This window comes from Periplaneta americana, chromosome 7, assembly GCF_040183065.1.
Source record: "Periplaneta americana isolate PAMFEO1 chromosome 7, P.americana_PAMFEO1_priV1, whole genome shotgun sequence".
Classification (NCBI taxonomy): domain Eukaryota; kingdom Metazoa; phylum Arthropoda; class Insecta; order Blattodea; family Blattidae; genus Periplaneta; species Periplaneta americana.
In genome coordinates this window covers 107,279,259-107,294,265 of record NC_091123.1, presented here as the reverse complement: position 1 = coordinate 107,294,265, position 15,007 = coordinate 107,279,259, and the positions used below count along the sequence as shown (strand labels likewise).

General features: G+C 36.2%; 1 protein-coding gene across 3 annotated transcripts in view; it reads left to right on the top strand.

Annotated features, from left to right (window-relative positions):
* Atf3 (Activating transcription factor 3) overlaps positions 1 to 15,007 on the top strand; it is a 272,512-nt gene that overhangs the window by 70,542 nt on the left and 186,963 nt on the right. Inside the window, exon 2 of one of the 3 annotated variants that reach the window (XM_069831154.1) lies at positions 14,438 to 14,609. The exons of the other annotated variants lie outside the window; for them this stretch is intronic. The gene's annotated coding sequence lies outside the window, so the exon portion shown is untranslated. The remainder of the gene's footprint in view (positions 1 to 14,437; positions 14,610 to 15,007) is intronic. 3 annotated transcript variants of the gene reach the window in all.

The following is a 15,007-nucleotide window of genomic DNA, read 5'->3' as shown; positions in this document are numbered from 1 at the left end:
AATTCTGGACACAGTTCTAAGTAACGGATCCATCAGATATTTTCCTTGTCTTGCTTTTCCTGATAAAGGAAGCAAAAAGTATTTCTGTATAACAATGTATAAAATCTGGAATCATTACGAACACCGTGAAAGTCTTAAAAGGTACCTATATGAAATTCACTTGGATATCAATAGAAACCGGCTATGGTTCAGTCACCTTGGTAATTCAATTGACAACCACGGACGATGGTAGAGTTGTTTTATGGTGGATAAAGCCACTATTGTATGGGTTTTTCTCAGGTTCGCCCTTTTTCTCCTCTTCATTTCACCAACACGCTCCACAATTCTCATTTCATTTTAATCTTCATCTGGAAGAATAGGGCTCCACTTTTATTTCGTGGCACCGAATCGATCGTCCGTCATGGTGGGTGTTGCACGCATTTGTCCAACAGTGGATAGTTTGCAGTAGTGATGGATTCTAGACAACTCATATACTTGCATAAGAGACACCGGCACTCCAGGTTCTTGCTTACCTGACAGAGACATGACATCATCAGAAATAGACTTGGGTGTTCCACCGCGTCCTGAAACATCATTTCCAACGTTTCGGAACTACGTACAGGTTCCATCATCAGGCCAGATGGGTATGACCAGAGGAGTCGTTTATTCTGTTGTGCTCGCTGAGGTCTTGCTCAATAGCCTGGAGTAAGACGTAGCGAGCTCAACAGAGTAGGATGACCTATCAAGTCTTACCTATCTGCTCTGTTGATAACCTGTAGGTAATTCCGAAACGTTGGAAATGTTAAGTTTCAGGACATAGTGGAATATCCAGAAGTCTATATCTTATATTCACCGTGATGACTCATGTAGATCTGTGAGGTACGGTAGACCACCACCATCATAGGTATAATATATTGATTTGATGGCTGTAAAGGAATGGATAATGCGGAATATGATAGAGGCACTATTGGCATGCAGTTCATTCGATCGCTGGTGCTCAAGAAGTCTGTTTGAAGTGCTCAGGGATGCTGCATATACCTTCCGATCAGCATCTCTATACCTTTACTGGCTGTGGTCTTTGGCCTTACAGTAGCTCAAACCAGGGCCTGATTTACAATTTCAGAGGCCCGGAGCTTAATTTTCTTGATGAGGCCCCTTCTTTTCATATATGATAAATAGGCCTATATTATTTCATTTAAATTCTGTCACCTATCTCCTTTCACCATGTATTTATTTCACAGAGATTTTTATTAATTCTCTATTTTGAGGAGAGGGATTAAAAATAAAGTGGCCCATAAGGTATCAGTGATAAGTCAGAGCTGATTGCATTGGTTGTAGTACCGGTACTATCCCTTGTTTCCTCTTTTGCAGTAATTCAGGCGTGTGAAAGGAATGTTCATTTTTCCTAAATTATGACTTAGACTTCTAAAAAAAAGTACCTTGTCCCTCCACAATTTAGTAGCTGTGGCGAATTGTTGTCTTTGTATGCCAAAATCGTCATTAGTCTTAACTTTTTGAAACTGGAGGTCTCTGTGGATAAAGAGGTTATTGCTAGTAACATATGAATAATTAACTTCCTTGCTCAATTATCAGCGTTGTTTTTCTTGTTGTTGAATTTCAGTAGCTTTCCATTTTCTTCCAATTGCCCCTAAATCAAATTTTCTTGGAAATTCCATTTTTAATCATGGACATTCCTACAAAAACACTTTAACACTACCACTACACACCGATAATGGTCCTATATCAACAGAAATTAAATAATCTGCAAGGAACACAAGCTAGACACTTGATTTAACACTCAATGCAATGAGCACTGACAATGTTGTCGACTTTTGCTGTTGAATTCATTATTAATTATTTAAACAGACCTACTGTTACAATTTGAATAAACTGTACATGATAGCCAACTTTTACAAGTTGAACACATTAAACTCTGCAATAAACTTATGACTCCAGACTTAAAACAATAAAGTGACTTTTTATGCGTTTTCTGACATAATAATTCATTACGTAATTAGTTATTTTCTCTTATTTTGATTTTCTGTTGGCAGAGTTGTTTATTTCATTTTGTATAATTAATTTAAAAAAGATTTGTTCCTGGATTTTGAGGCCCCCAGAATCATGAGGCACCATAGGCTCCTGCCTAAATCAGGCCCTGGCCCAAACTATAGCATTTCTACCTACAAATCCAGAAGACCCAGGTTCGAAATACTGCAGAGAAGTGTAAATCTTAATCTCGTAAGGAATAGATACATGGTTCTTGTCTTGAGTTTGTTTTGTAGTGTCTTAAATAGTGAGCTATGCTGACCACATGGCTATTACTTACTGCACGTTTGTTTCTAATTTCTTACGAGAGTGGGAACTACCGAACTTACGGACCAAAATGCTTAAAGTAGATGACGGTAATGGAAAAGAAGCGGTTAAATAAGACTGGGTTAGAGGGGAATGCGACCCACTGTGGCGTGATCTGCGGTTGCCGAGTGACTCGTGCCAGCACAACATTTCCTTCGCGAAATGACGTATTCGAGCTTCCTTCCTTCCTTGTACGTGCCAGCCGACTTCATGGAGCAAGTGGACAATTAATGTAGCTTCCAAAGGCAATGACATTTTTATAGATCGCCGGACAGATTGCCTCATATGCTTCAGTAATAGTTAGGTCATGCTTCTCCAGATTAAACTTCTCAGAAGAAATATATTATTCCATAAGGCGGGTCTCTTATGAGGCCAGCACCACGTGACATTTCTCTAAGCAGATTATAACCACAGCTATCTCCGACCAACATGTGTAACACTGTTATCTAGATTATATCGGGGAATATATTCCAAAGTTAGATGACCGGAATTTCCAGCTGCGGTTTAGCCGCTCAGAGAGCACCATCCTTGACAGATTCCGTGAATGTGGTACACAAGGCGACGCACAGTGCTTAGGTCCAGCAGGCACACTCGATAGTCGCAACACCGGATAAACTGAATAGTCAAATGCGTATTTAGGCGCAAGGTTATCTGAACGTCTAGAGCGTCGATTATCCACCTGGTAGCCCGACATCGAATTACATCGGATCCAAGTGGATAATTTGTGGTAGACTAAGACAGTGCTTGGTAGGTTTTCGTGGGGTATTCCCGTTTTCCCTACTGGAATCCTCTATTGGCCATTAATCATAGAGTGCTATGTACTTTGCCTCCTGTGGTGCTCCGAGGGCTACTACGCCTACGGCGGCAAAAAGAAATATCGCTTTGGAGCGTCGCTCATAGATGGGGCATCTGAGTGAATGATGTGAGGTCAAGTACATGCCATTGGGCAAAAAAATGCGTTTTTAAATAGTGATAGCTAATAATATTATATCTAATTTTTTATAATGCTAGGGACTGGATTAATCTTGCTCGGTGCCTATGAGGACGGCAATGAACCTTTGAGTTCTGTAAAAGCCATTTGTAAGTAAATAATAAAATTGTTGTATGTCTACGGCGACTGTAGTTTTTTAATATTGGTCGTGATCTACACAAAATACTGCTTATTGATATCTTGGAATTAAAAACTAATTAACTATTAGTCAATGCGAGTCTGTCGGGCAGTTTGAACACATGTTATAATAAAATAAATACATTTTCAAGCTGTCTTCATGAATGAATAGGTCTATGTATTGTATGCTTCTTTTTGAGCTGTAAATGAATATGTTTATCTAACATACGTATGAAGTGCTGTATTTGCTATACCATAACGATCCCTGTCGGGGAAAGTTACCTGGTTGAGGTTTTTTCCGGGGTTTTCCCTCAACCCAATATGAGCAAATGCGGGGTACCTCTTGGTGCTGGACCCCGGACTCATTTCACCGGCATTATCACCTTCATCTCATTCAGACGCTAAATAACCGAAGATGTTGATAAAGCGTCGTAAAATAACCTAAAAAACCATAAGGAATATAGGATAATACTATACAGCATACATTACTTATTCAATTCAAGCTTCTTCGTCACCTCTTTGTTGGCTAACATCACGTTTTGATAAATGTACCTGCAAATATTCAGGTTTGAACCGATAAAACAATTTCAGGAGTTAAGAGGACAGTAAGGAATATGGAGCCAACTTCTTGGTCTAGTAGTTAGCAACTTTGGCTACTGACTACGAATCAAGAGGTTCTGGATTTCATCTTCGTCTTTGCTAAGTGTCCTTTTTCTTGGTTAGGAATTATTGTTTGTGTGTATTTATGAACTGGATGTTTGTATTGGCCATTATTATTATTATTATTATTATTATTATTATTATTATTATTATTATTATTCTCCTGGAGAGAATGCGAAGACGAGCCCACATTGTAACTATCGTATTAACCCCCTTAGTTAGGCATATCCTCACTCATACCAGCTGACTACACTAGATCCGCTGCGCACCAGATCCATGTAAGCAACCCCAAACGCCCCTAGACTAACCCCCTCCGTATGCCGCCACCAGGCAGTCGGAGAATGCTATGGAATGAATAAGAAATAGAGTTACTAAGTGATGTAGGCTAAATGCCTATATAGGCTATTGGGGAAATGAGAGAAACCCAAGAAAGTCCCCCAGTTTCGGTCTTGTAGGCCTACATCATAAATGTCACTATTGATTTTTCACATGTTCTGTTATCAGGGAACTGCAGCAGCTTACCAAAAATCCCGTAAGATATCACTAGGTCATGGGTGGGAACTCGTGCTCTCAAACTGTCAACACAACCTCAGTCAGGCAGAACGAACTCTGTGCTAGCTACAATGTTTGTACGCGGATCTTGCAAGACGTAAGTTCGCTCGCGTCAGCAATAAGCGGCAATTCGTTATGAATGCTGCCTAAGTCAGAATTTCCAAATCTACGCTTATTTGCCTCCTGTCTAGTAACCATATTTGTTTCCAGATAATGCTTCCAAATTTGAACCACATTTTAATGCAAGAAAGAAATGTTAAATCTCTAAACGTACAGACATGTAAAACAATAACTTCCTTGAATTTATGACTGTTTAGGAATGTAGGATAATATCTTCTGAAAATAGAGGAGTACTCTTTAATGTATAAACTACTTGTAAACTCTCACGTTGCATATTTCGAATAAGACAAATATTAACAAATAGTGTAATAATAAATGTGCTGCAGTTACCAATGTAGGGTAAAAGTTGGTAATAATGTGATAGAGTAATATTGTGATAGTTCTTTTTGAGAATATATTACAATTTTACTAAGCGAGAGGTCAACGCACAAAACCGGTCCTTCTCTCGCTCAGCAAAATTGTAATAAATTCTCAAAAAACAATTATCACAATATTACTCGTATCACAGTTTTACCAACGTTTACCCTATTTGTTGTAGCTTGAAAAGATTGTGTTCAATTTACAGTATGTTTTTCAGTACTACGTAATATCGTATTCTAATTGAGAAAGTTTGTCAACAATAGAATTTTAATGTGTTATTTAGCTATATTTTGTATAAAACTACTACTTATAATTATAATTATTGTACCATGCGTCATTTTGAACTACAAATCCTGGATTAGAACGTCATGACCACCTGCATGAGCCGCCACAGCGCACCATGACAGAGAACTGCTTCTGCAGCGTAACTACAAAAACTTTTAACTGCTGCGGCTGGCTTCGTCCGTCTTTCTTTGCGTCAAGGTTTTTAGCATTTCGTGAGCATTTCGTGAGCCCATCCATGCACTAGGAGGTCGCTCACAACCCGATGGATTTTAGGAAAGGTTATCGAATATAAAGTTGGCATATAGAGAGGGAAGAAACCATTGAATGATTTCACGTGCTAAACGCCGTCTGCTAGCGATAAATTGGCGACATGATCTCGGGAACAATGTAACAAAACCATTTTGTCAGACCATTAAAGTTACACGCACCACCATGTCTCTTTGTTCGTCAGCGATCAGTTCTTGTGTCATTGCATTCTTGTAACCTAAATATTCTATAATTCTCGTATTTTAAGCATGTTATGTAACTATCCTAAGATGCTGAACAAACTTATTTGACAGCCCAATGTGGCAACAGAGCTTCGAGTAAAGGCGATAACACACTTCCGGTTTAATCATTTAAAATACAATGTGAAGAAAATTAAATAAAACGGTGATAATAGTGATGGTGATGATGATAATTTAATTGTAATTATTATTATTATTATTATTATTATTATTATTATTATTATTATTATTATTACCTATAGTAATAATCATTACGTTACGTTCTACGACACGAATAACCACAGCAATGATCGTCACTGGTAGCAGATTCCTGAGTAAGCAATCAAATTCTTTCTGATTAGAAGATTCGTAGGACAGTCTTGTAGAGCATAAACGAAGTTTTTATTTTTTACACGGACTAACGAGTTTCAGTTTCAAGAATCGCTAAATGTAAACCAACTGTAGCTCTTAACTGTAACCCGTATCATGTGCCTCTTCGCAGTTTATAATTCACAGAGAGGATTATAAAAAAAAAGCGTTCTGGTGATGTATCTTTTTATTTCGAAACGCTGCAATGTTTGTTTGCATAAAGCATGACGACACAGTGGTTCTTCTCTTTATATCGACCCAGATTCTGATGGTCCAGCCTATCGCGTCCACCCACCCACCACATACATGCACGTGCTGTTTCATACCTGCAGCCACTGGACACATGAGACCACACACGCTCTTCCGCACCGGGTGTCTAAAAAGTTCCCTTACTGTGTATGAAGGCACCAAGTAAGCAGTGTATAAAACACGTTGTCAAACTCTAGTAAATAAGATTTTTTTTAATAATAGGATAATTTATTTGAATTTTTTTACACTATACATTTTCAAAATATTTTGAACCTCGCCGGAATACAAAATAACTGTATATAACACATCAAATAAATACACTTTTGTTATAAAGTATTACGTTACTTCAGATTTGCTTTTGGTCTCAGTACTTTTACATTCGATAGATGTGTAGTGCCTAATGCGAAATTTTTGCATAGATGTCACAGAAAGTAAGCTTAATTCTTCAAGTACATTATATGATATAAACGTTTTATCTACATATACTATTTTCTTAGTAGTCTCTTCACAATTTCACAAAAACGTTAAATACGACCTTACATAAAACATTATAGTGGAAGAAAGATGAACGTCCACGAATCATTATTTTGAAAGAAATCAGTTTCACTTCGTTTAATTTTTCGGAAAGAAGGAAACGTATTTTATCAGAAGGAAGAAGAAATATTTCATTTGAAACACTTAAAATGTAAAGTCACTCGTAATGTGTAGAGACCCGTGAAGTAAGTAGTCAGTGTAAATAATTTTGTTTTTACTGTGGCTTATTGTATTATAATTTCTACCATTTATTTATTTATTTATTTATTTATTTATTTATTTATTTATTTTTATTCATTTATTTATACACAGACTGTGTCCAATTATGAGACAGTTGAGCAAGTGAACAGCTTCAAATACTTGGAATGTACTATAAGAAGTAAAATGAGCTGCAGCCAGGAAGTCACTTCTGGAAGAAAAAAAACTAAGGAAGAGACTAGTGAAGTGGTTTCTGCGGAGTGTGGTATTGTATGAAGCAGAAACATGAACATTACGACGAAATGAAAAGAAACGAATAGAATCATTTTAAATGTGGATATGGAGAAGAATGGAGTGTGTAAAGTGGACAGACAGATTAAGAAATGAAGTTGTGTTGGAAAGAGTGGGTGAAGAAAGAATGATGTTGAAACTGATCAGAAAGAGGAAAAGGAATTTGTTGGGTCACTGGCTGAGAATAAACTGCCTACTGAAGGATTCACTGGAAGGAATGGTGAATGGAAGATTAATTCGGGGCAGAATAAAATATCAGATGATAGACGACATTACCTAAGATATGTGGATCATATGCGGAGACTAAGAGGAAGGCAGAAAATAGAAAAGATTGGAGAATGCTGAGTTTGCGGTGAAAGACTTGCCATGGGTAGAACACTTATGTATGTGTTCAGTTAGAATTTTCACGTGTAAAATAAGTAGGCCTATTCATTTAACTTCTATAATCTGGCATTAGAGGCAGTAATATGTGGATACAAAAGAAACCTACAAACATTTCTAAATAAACAAAAGTTGAAACATCAGGACCAAGATATATTTTATGTATTCCAACAGTAACTCATTTTAAATTGTAAATATTCAAATTTCTATTATTTCAATAACTTGTCATATTATTTACTTCTATACTCATTTTCACTTCGATCATATATATATATATATATATATGTATATATATATATATATATATATATATATATATATATTCTTTTAAAAAGTGCAGTTTAAAGATTCAGAAGTCTGTAAATAGGAGAAACTAATTATTGGTTTTTACTTTTACATGAAAAATATATTATATAACAGAATCTAGATGCGTTGTACTTATTGTGAGAATAATCTTCTGTTGCACATAAGGTGACTTTAAATAAATATTTAATTTGTTATTAAGTCCACGTGACAGTATATTTTGTACGTAGTATACTCACTGTTCAGTGCCTACACAGGCAGACACACAAATAACCAGATGTAAACACACGAGACGGAGTGGGCAGACGAGTCAGAGCTTTCCGTTCCAGCGAAGCTAGTACGATCCATGTACATCTAACTTGACTCAAAGTAACTAAACTAGTACTCTAGTAATAACTAATAAGAAAGAACCGATTCGCAAATGTATGGTTATTTATTAATATGACATTTTAACGTTCAATAATCTCATAAACACTACAATAAGGATGTAGATATAATATCAAAGCTACGAAAAATGTGTATCTTCTGATTGCTAATAATAATAATAATAATAATAATAATAATAATAATAATAATAATAATAATAATAATAATAATAATAATAATAATAACTCAACCAGTGTTACCAACTCGATTCTTAAAAAAATAAAACCGTGCAGAAGTTGTTAAATTTATATAAATTATTATCAATATTGCTTCGCCACAATCCGTAAAGATTTGGTTGAAATACGCCTAGCTCAGACGGTAACGAATTGAGTTCGTGATCTGAGATTGCGCCCGGGCATGGTTCGAATCTCTCTTGGGCAAATCACTTTGTTTTCCCTAGATTTCCTACACTATAAGGCGAATGTCAGTTAAATCCATGGCGAATTTTTGGACTCATCTCACCAAATACCGTTTCATTTTCAACATAACTACAACAAGTACAGAAAGCCTTTAGTCCGCTGTGCGTCAGGGCTATATGCTATCATATTTCCCAACTGTCAATGTCTTTATACTCTGCATCGTCATATGGCCTCTTAGTGATGCTATATAAAGTATTACGTCTGTATAGTATGTAGTAGATATAAGGTTTACAATATATTTTTTAAAATATCAACAAGAGTAAAGTTAATTGCTTTGTAATGTTCTAACATAGCTAAGTAAAGCTTCCTGAAATTAGACCGAGTCAAGAAATAAAAGTCACTTTGTCAGTTTTAAAAGGGCGTGTGAGACAACTTCTCTCGAAATTAAGGCAGAGAGAAATATTCGCTTCTCTTCGGCATTGAACCCTTGATCTTACATTTCGAAAGCTATTTGCTTTTACCACTGGAACTAACTTGTTATAGTATTGTCTAATTAAGACAAACGCGTGCGAACTTCTAGATATCTAATTATGGACTCGGCGAAACCACTTGTCGGTGCCTGTATCCTCCCACTCCTTCGTAGCTTCACGTTTGTGCATGATCGGTGTAACCTTTTATTAAATTGCACGTTGCGCTGCAAGGACCCCAATGCTGTTGCTGTGGCAAATATACACTCTTACAGAAACTAGAAGTTAAAAAAATCTACTGCAAATTAAACAAGGTAACAGTCTCAGTAAACAATAGCCTCAAGTTGCTTGGAATCTGTATATCTTTAATTTTTACCGGTGGTACACAATTTGTTGCGAAACTTTAGAGAAAATACAACCACAATATTAAAGGTACTAAATAAGATACTTCGCAGCTTCCAACAGAAAGAAGGAAAATTACAGTTCAATATTGTGCAGCACCATTAGGAACACGAAACACCGCAAAATAATGAGTTTTGAACGTAGGACAGAGGTAAAAAAAATATAATGGATGTTTCTTCAGTGATAACCTGAATCCTCCCCGTCCGGTCCAAATTGGTAGCTTTCTTAAATATTATCTGAAAATAGAACTGAGCTATAAAATTCGTAAGATCTAATTCGATTATGCTTTAACGCAGCTATGCTATAAGTACAGTATGCCATTGATAAATATCATATGATGTGTGGAGACATATTACCATCATACGGAAAGTATTAAGACGGAAGAAAATATATCCCTTCTTTAGTTGCGAAACTGAATACGTATTAAGTTACCTATCGTTGGCAATGGGTCTGCTTCTCACTGTCAGTGAATGATCAACTTGTCACCAATCTAATCCCTTGACAAACCTTACCCTGACACTGTCACTACTGACAGTGGGGCAAATTATCTGAGACAATGAGGCTATTTGTTACTGGTAGTGGCATTACTTGTCACTACTCTGTCTTCATCAAAGCCTAAACTCTGAATTATGTATGTATTTTATTTTCAATGTTAGTTCAAGAAGATAAGCTATATCATCCGCAATATGTCAAACTGAACTGTCAAATAATGGTATGCCATGCGTGTCATCTTCGTAGTACCAATTTTTATTGAAGTCCAGCAGTAGGTCAATCAGCCGACGCCTTCGCACGAAAGTAGACCGGGTACGACCTCGCAGATTCCGTGGAATGCAATACATCTATGGGGAAATAACATATTTAACAAATGAAGGGTACAGGGGAAAGAAGATGAATGTCACAAGAAGCACAAACTGAGATAAAATGAATTTTAATTTTTGAAACGTTGTAACTCTTACAATATTCCTTACAGTAATCTGAAACTGATACACTATGTAAAGCTTTGTGTTGGTTAACTAATCATATAACAGTTTACCTAACAACGTAAAACACAGGACACTTTAAAATAAAAATGTCTCCAAGTGCACAATGTACAGGGGAAGAAAGATGAATGTCCATTTTCTTCACAAATAATGATAAGGAGATTAATGTCCTTTTTCCGCAAAATGCACTGTGCTATTGTTTATGCCTAGATCAAACAATCACAAGTACTTTACAAAATTACAGAACCATATTTAATAACACAACATACGAAATACCTTATTTGGCTCCAGTTTTTGAGTAAAAGATGTTCACAAAACTTTTGTACAGTTTCTTCACCTAAAGTCCTTGTTCTACAAATTGCACTGTGCTATTGTTTATGCCTAGATCAAACAATCACAAGTACTTAACGAAATTACAGAACCCTATTTAATAACAACATACGAAATACCTTAGTTGGCTCCTGTTTTGAGTGAAAGATTTTCACTAAACTTTTTGTACAGTTTCTCCACCTAATGTCCTTGTTCTCATTTAATGCTTGTATCCCTTTATATTCTAATATTCTATCGTTGCCACATTATTACTGCTACTGCAGTACCCGAATTGTCTCTAGTAATGTTATTCCCTGTATACGCCATGAAGACCATTGGTGGTCGTGGAGATAAGACCTCCATGCTTTCTTGATCTCGACACTAGAAAGAAGTGGTGAGGTCGGCACCGTGCTCCGACCATCCTTTTGCCCACTGGAAAGGTCCGGTACGCAATTTGATAGGATGCTGAATGGGCCTCGGGACTAGTCTACATTATGATGATGATGATGATGGTGATGTTTATTATTATTATTATTATTATTATTATTATTATTATTATTATTATTATTATTATTGTAGTAGTTAGTAGAACTTTGGTTATACGTAACCTAATTATATACAGGTCTTGGCAAAATTATATTTAATTACAAATAAATTAATTCTGTACTGTATTTGTTTTGTATGTAATTCACTTTTATGTAGTATTTTTAAACAGAGTTTGAATTGTACGTATTTTTGTTCGTATTGATTCGTAATAAAGATTCATTTTAAACAGCACATAATCTGTGATACGACGTTGAATACATTTTAAAACTTTCAACATTTTAACGTACCGGTACATTACCTTTTTAATACTTTTAAAGTTTTAAGTGTTTAATTATTTTTCACAATCTTCAAGGCTAGCTACGGGATATGGGAGACATAATAAAGCAACGTAAGAATGAAGATTGCTGCCTCGTTACATCTGACCAACAGTGATCTCATGGTTGCGGGACTCGTACCGATAAGACAACTCACACAGACCAGGCGAATACGGAGCTAGCATGCTGCGTCTTTACACGATAGCTTATCTTCTTTCTTAAAGGACATGTTCCAAACATTTGAAAATAGTTACAGGTCTCTCAATATCTGTTTATCAATCATGTGGACAGTAAATAGTATAACTGCTTGCTAGTAGACAAAGTTAGATTTATAAAAGAAGCTGAAGCAAAGACTAACAGAACAAACACCGAAATTGCAGGAGGTTTATAATAAACATGCATAATATAAAAAATTCAGGATAGGAGTAGAAATGTCAGGAGGATGTGAACTAGGAAGAGGAGTACAACAAGGATGCCCTTTATCACCTATTCTGTTCAACATCTACTTGGAGGATTTAGCGAAGAACTGTTTTCAGAACACGGGGGGGGGGTGAAAGTAGGAGGAAGAAGAATAAAGTGTAGGTATAAGATTTGCTGATGATATAACGTTGTTAGCAGAAGAGATAATACTAAGGAATATGCTGCTGGAGCTAGATGACAGCTGTGAACAGTACGGAAATAAGATAAATTCCAAAAAGCGAAGACCTGATTGTCGGAAGAAAAATAAAGAAGGTAAACTTGCGAATTTTAAATGAGGCAGTAGAGCAAATGGACAGCTTGAAATACCTGGGATGTACTATAAGCAGTAATATGAGCTGCTGCCAAGAAGTCAAAAAGAGGATAGCAATGGCCAAGGAAGCTTTTAATAGAAAAAGGAACATCATCTGCGAACCTCTGGAGAAAGAACTAAGGAAGATATTAGTGAAGTGCTTTGTGTGGAGTGTAGCATTGTATGGTGCAGAAACATGGACATTACGACGAAGTGAAGAGAACCGACTAGAAGCATTTGAAATGTGAATATGGGAAGGATGGAGCGTGTGAAGTGGACGGACAGAATAAGAAACGTAGCTGTGTTGGAGAGAGTGGATGAAGAAAGAATGATGCTGAAACTGGTCAAAAAGAGGAAAAGGAATTGGCTGGGCCACCGGTTGAGAAGAAACTGCCTTCTGAAGAATGCACTGGAAGGAATGGTGAACGGAAGAAGAGTTGGGGGCAGAAGAAGATATCAGGTGATAGACGACATTAAGATATATGGATCATCTGAGGAGACAAAGAGGAAGGCAGAAAATAGAAAAGACTGGAGAATACTGGGTTTGCAGTGAAAGACCTGCCTGGGCAGAACATACGAATGAATATAAAAATTAATAAATACGATATCTTAAAAGTCTGAGTTCATAGTTGAATAAAATATGTCATAGTAAATGTATCTAAGGTTCTTCATTTATATTAAACACTGAGGGGCCATATTCATAGACATTTTTAGCGCGGGCTTCAAGTGGATGATCAGCGAACTAACGTTTTTCGTATCCATAAACCATTGTTACCGATATATTATGATATGAATCCTGTACAAGTAATCACTCGATAGCCGGGGCTAGTTTAGCACGCTCGTAGCGCGGGCTAGCGAAATGTCTATGCATAGCACCCTAAAATTCTAGTTATTTCGTATTGACTAAAATACATTTGGACATGTTAAAAGAATCCTTAAGGATCCCAGCTCTATGTGTTCTGTTAAAATGATTCTAGTTATTCAAAGATGATTTATTATTATTATATCTAAATCTTTCTTATATGTGATTCTGAGTTGTGTGTAATTAAAATAATTCATTTCAGTTACATATAAACCAGGTTTTACTGTATATTAATTTAATCTTATCTCCTTCAAAGTCTCTCTTTTCCTTGATATAGGCTTACGTTCGGTTTCTTTGTTTTTACCTGCATATGAATCCTGGGAATGTAAGTAGGCCTAATAATTGAATATCTCCCCTGAAAAAGGATGTAACATCAAATTCTTGACGTATGTGATGTAGGTGGAAAAAGTAATTTTGAAAATTTATTTATAAAAATTAATTATTACATTCATTGGCAGAGTAAACTTGTATTTATCATTGATTAGTCAAATGGTTGTGATAGTAAATATAGGCACGATGAAATATGCTTCTGAAATTAGTTTCCTTTCTTCTGAAACATGAATCACAGTTTCCCTTGTTTCGGGGAGGTTTTCAATTATAAAATTATAGCTACGGCAAACTTGAGTCTTTTCATTCTAGAATGATGAAAGTTAGCCTTCCATGATTAAATAAAATTGCTTTTACTACAACCCTAAACAGATTTATGATCTCAGTACAACTCTTCATCTATGTCAGTATGCATTTCGTTTAATTGCGTTCTTTTTTCTCTCATTTCAGGTAATAAAAAACATTCCATCTGTATTAACTTAAAGTTATGTGTGAGACTGGACCCCGTGCAGATGCTGCGGCTGCACAGAGCAGCTCTGTAGTCTGTTAACAACCGGAAAGCGGACCATCTGGAAGGACGACGCGAGTTTAAAGACACCTCGACGCAACGACCCGCGTTTCAGTAAGTGAATGATTTGTCTCGTAAGTAGGTCAGCTCCGACCAAAAATAAATGTATTTCCGCCATAGCGATTGTTATTTGACTGTGATAGAATTTCGTACATGATCACTCATTAAATTTGATTTGCAGCACACAACGATTATATTTTCTCCAAATACTCAGGGGTAAGTTTATGACGTTTATCACTTAACACAAGTTTGTATACTGAAATGGACCTTTCCACGTCTACAGATGTTATTGAGCAAAATTTGAAAGCACTTACTAGCTCTGGCGAAATTTCTTCTGGAAGCACAACATTTTCGCCTTGAAGATATTTATCCACAAAACATAAAATTTTAATGTCAGATTTCTCCCTAAAACAGCGCACAATTTACCACTTAATTTTTCTGCATACTTTAAA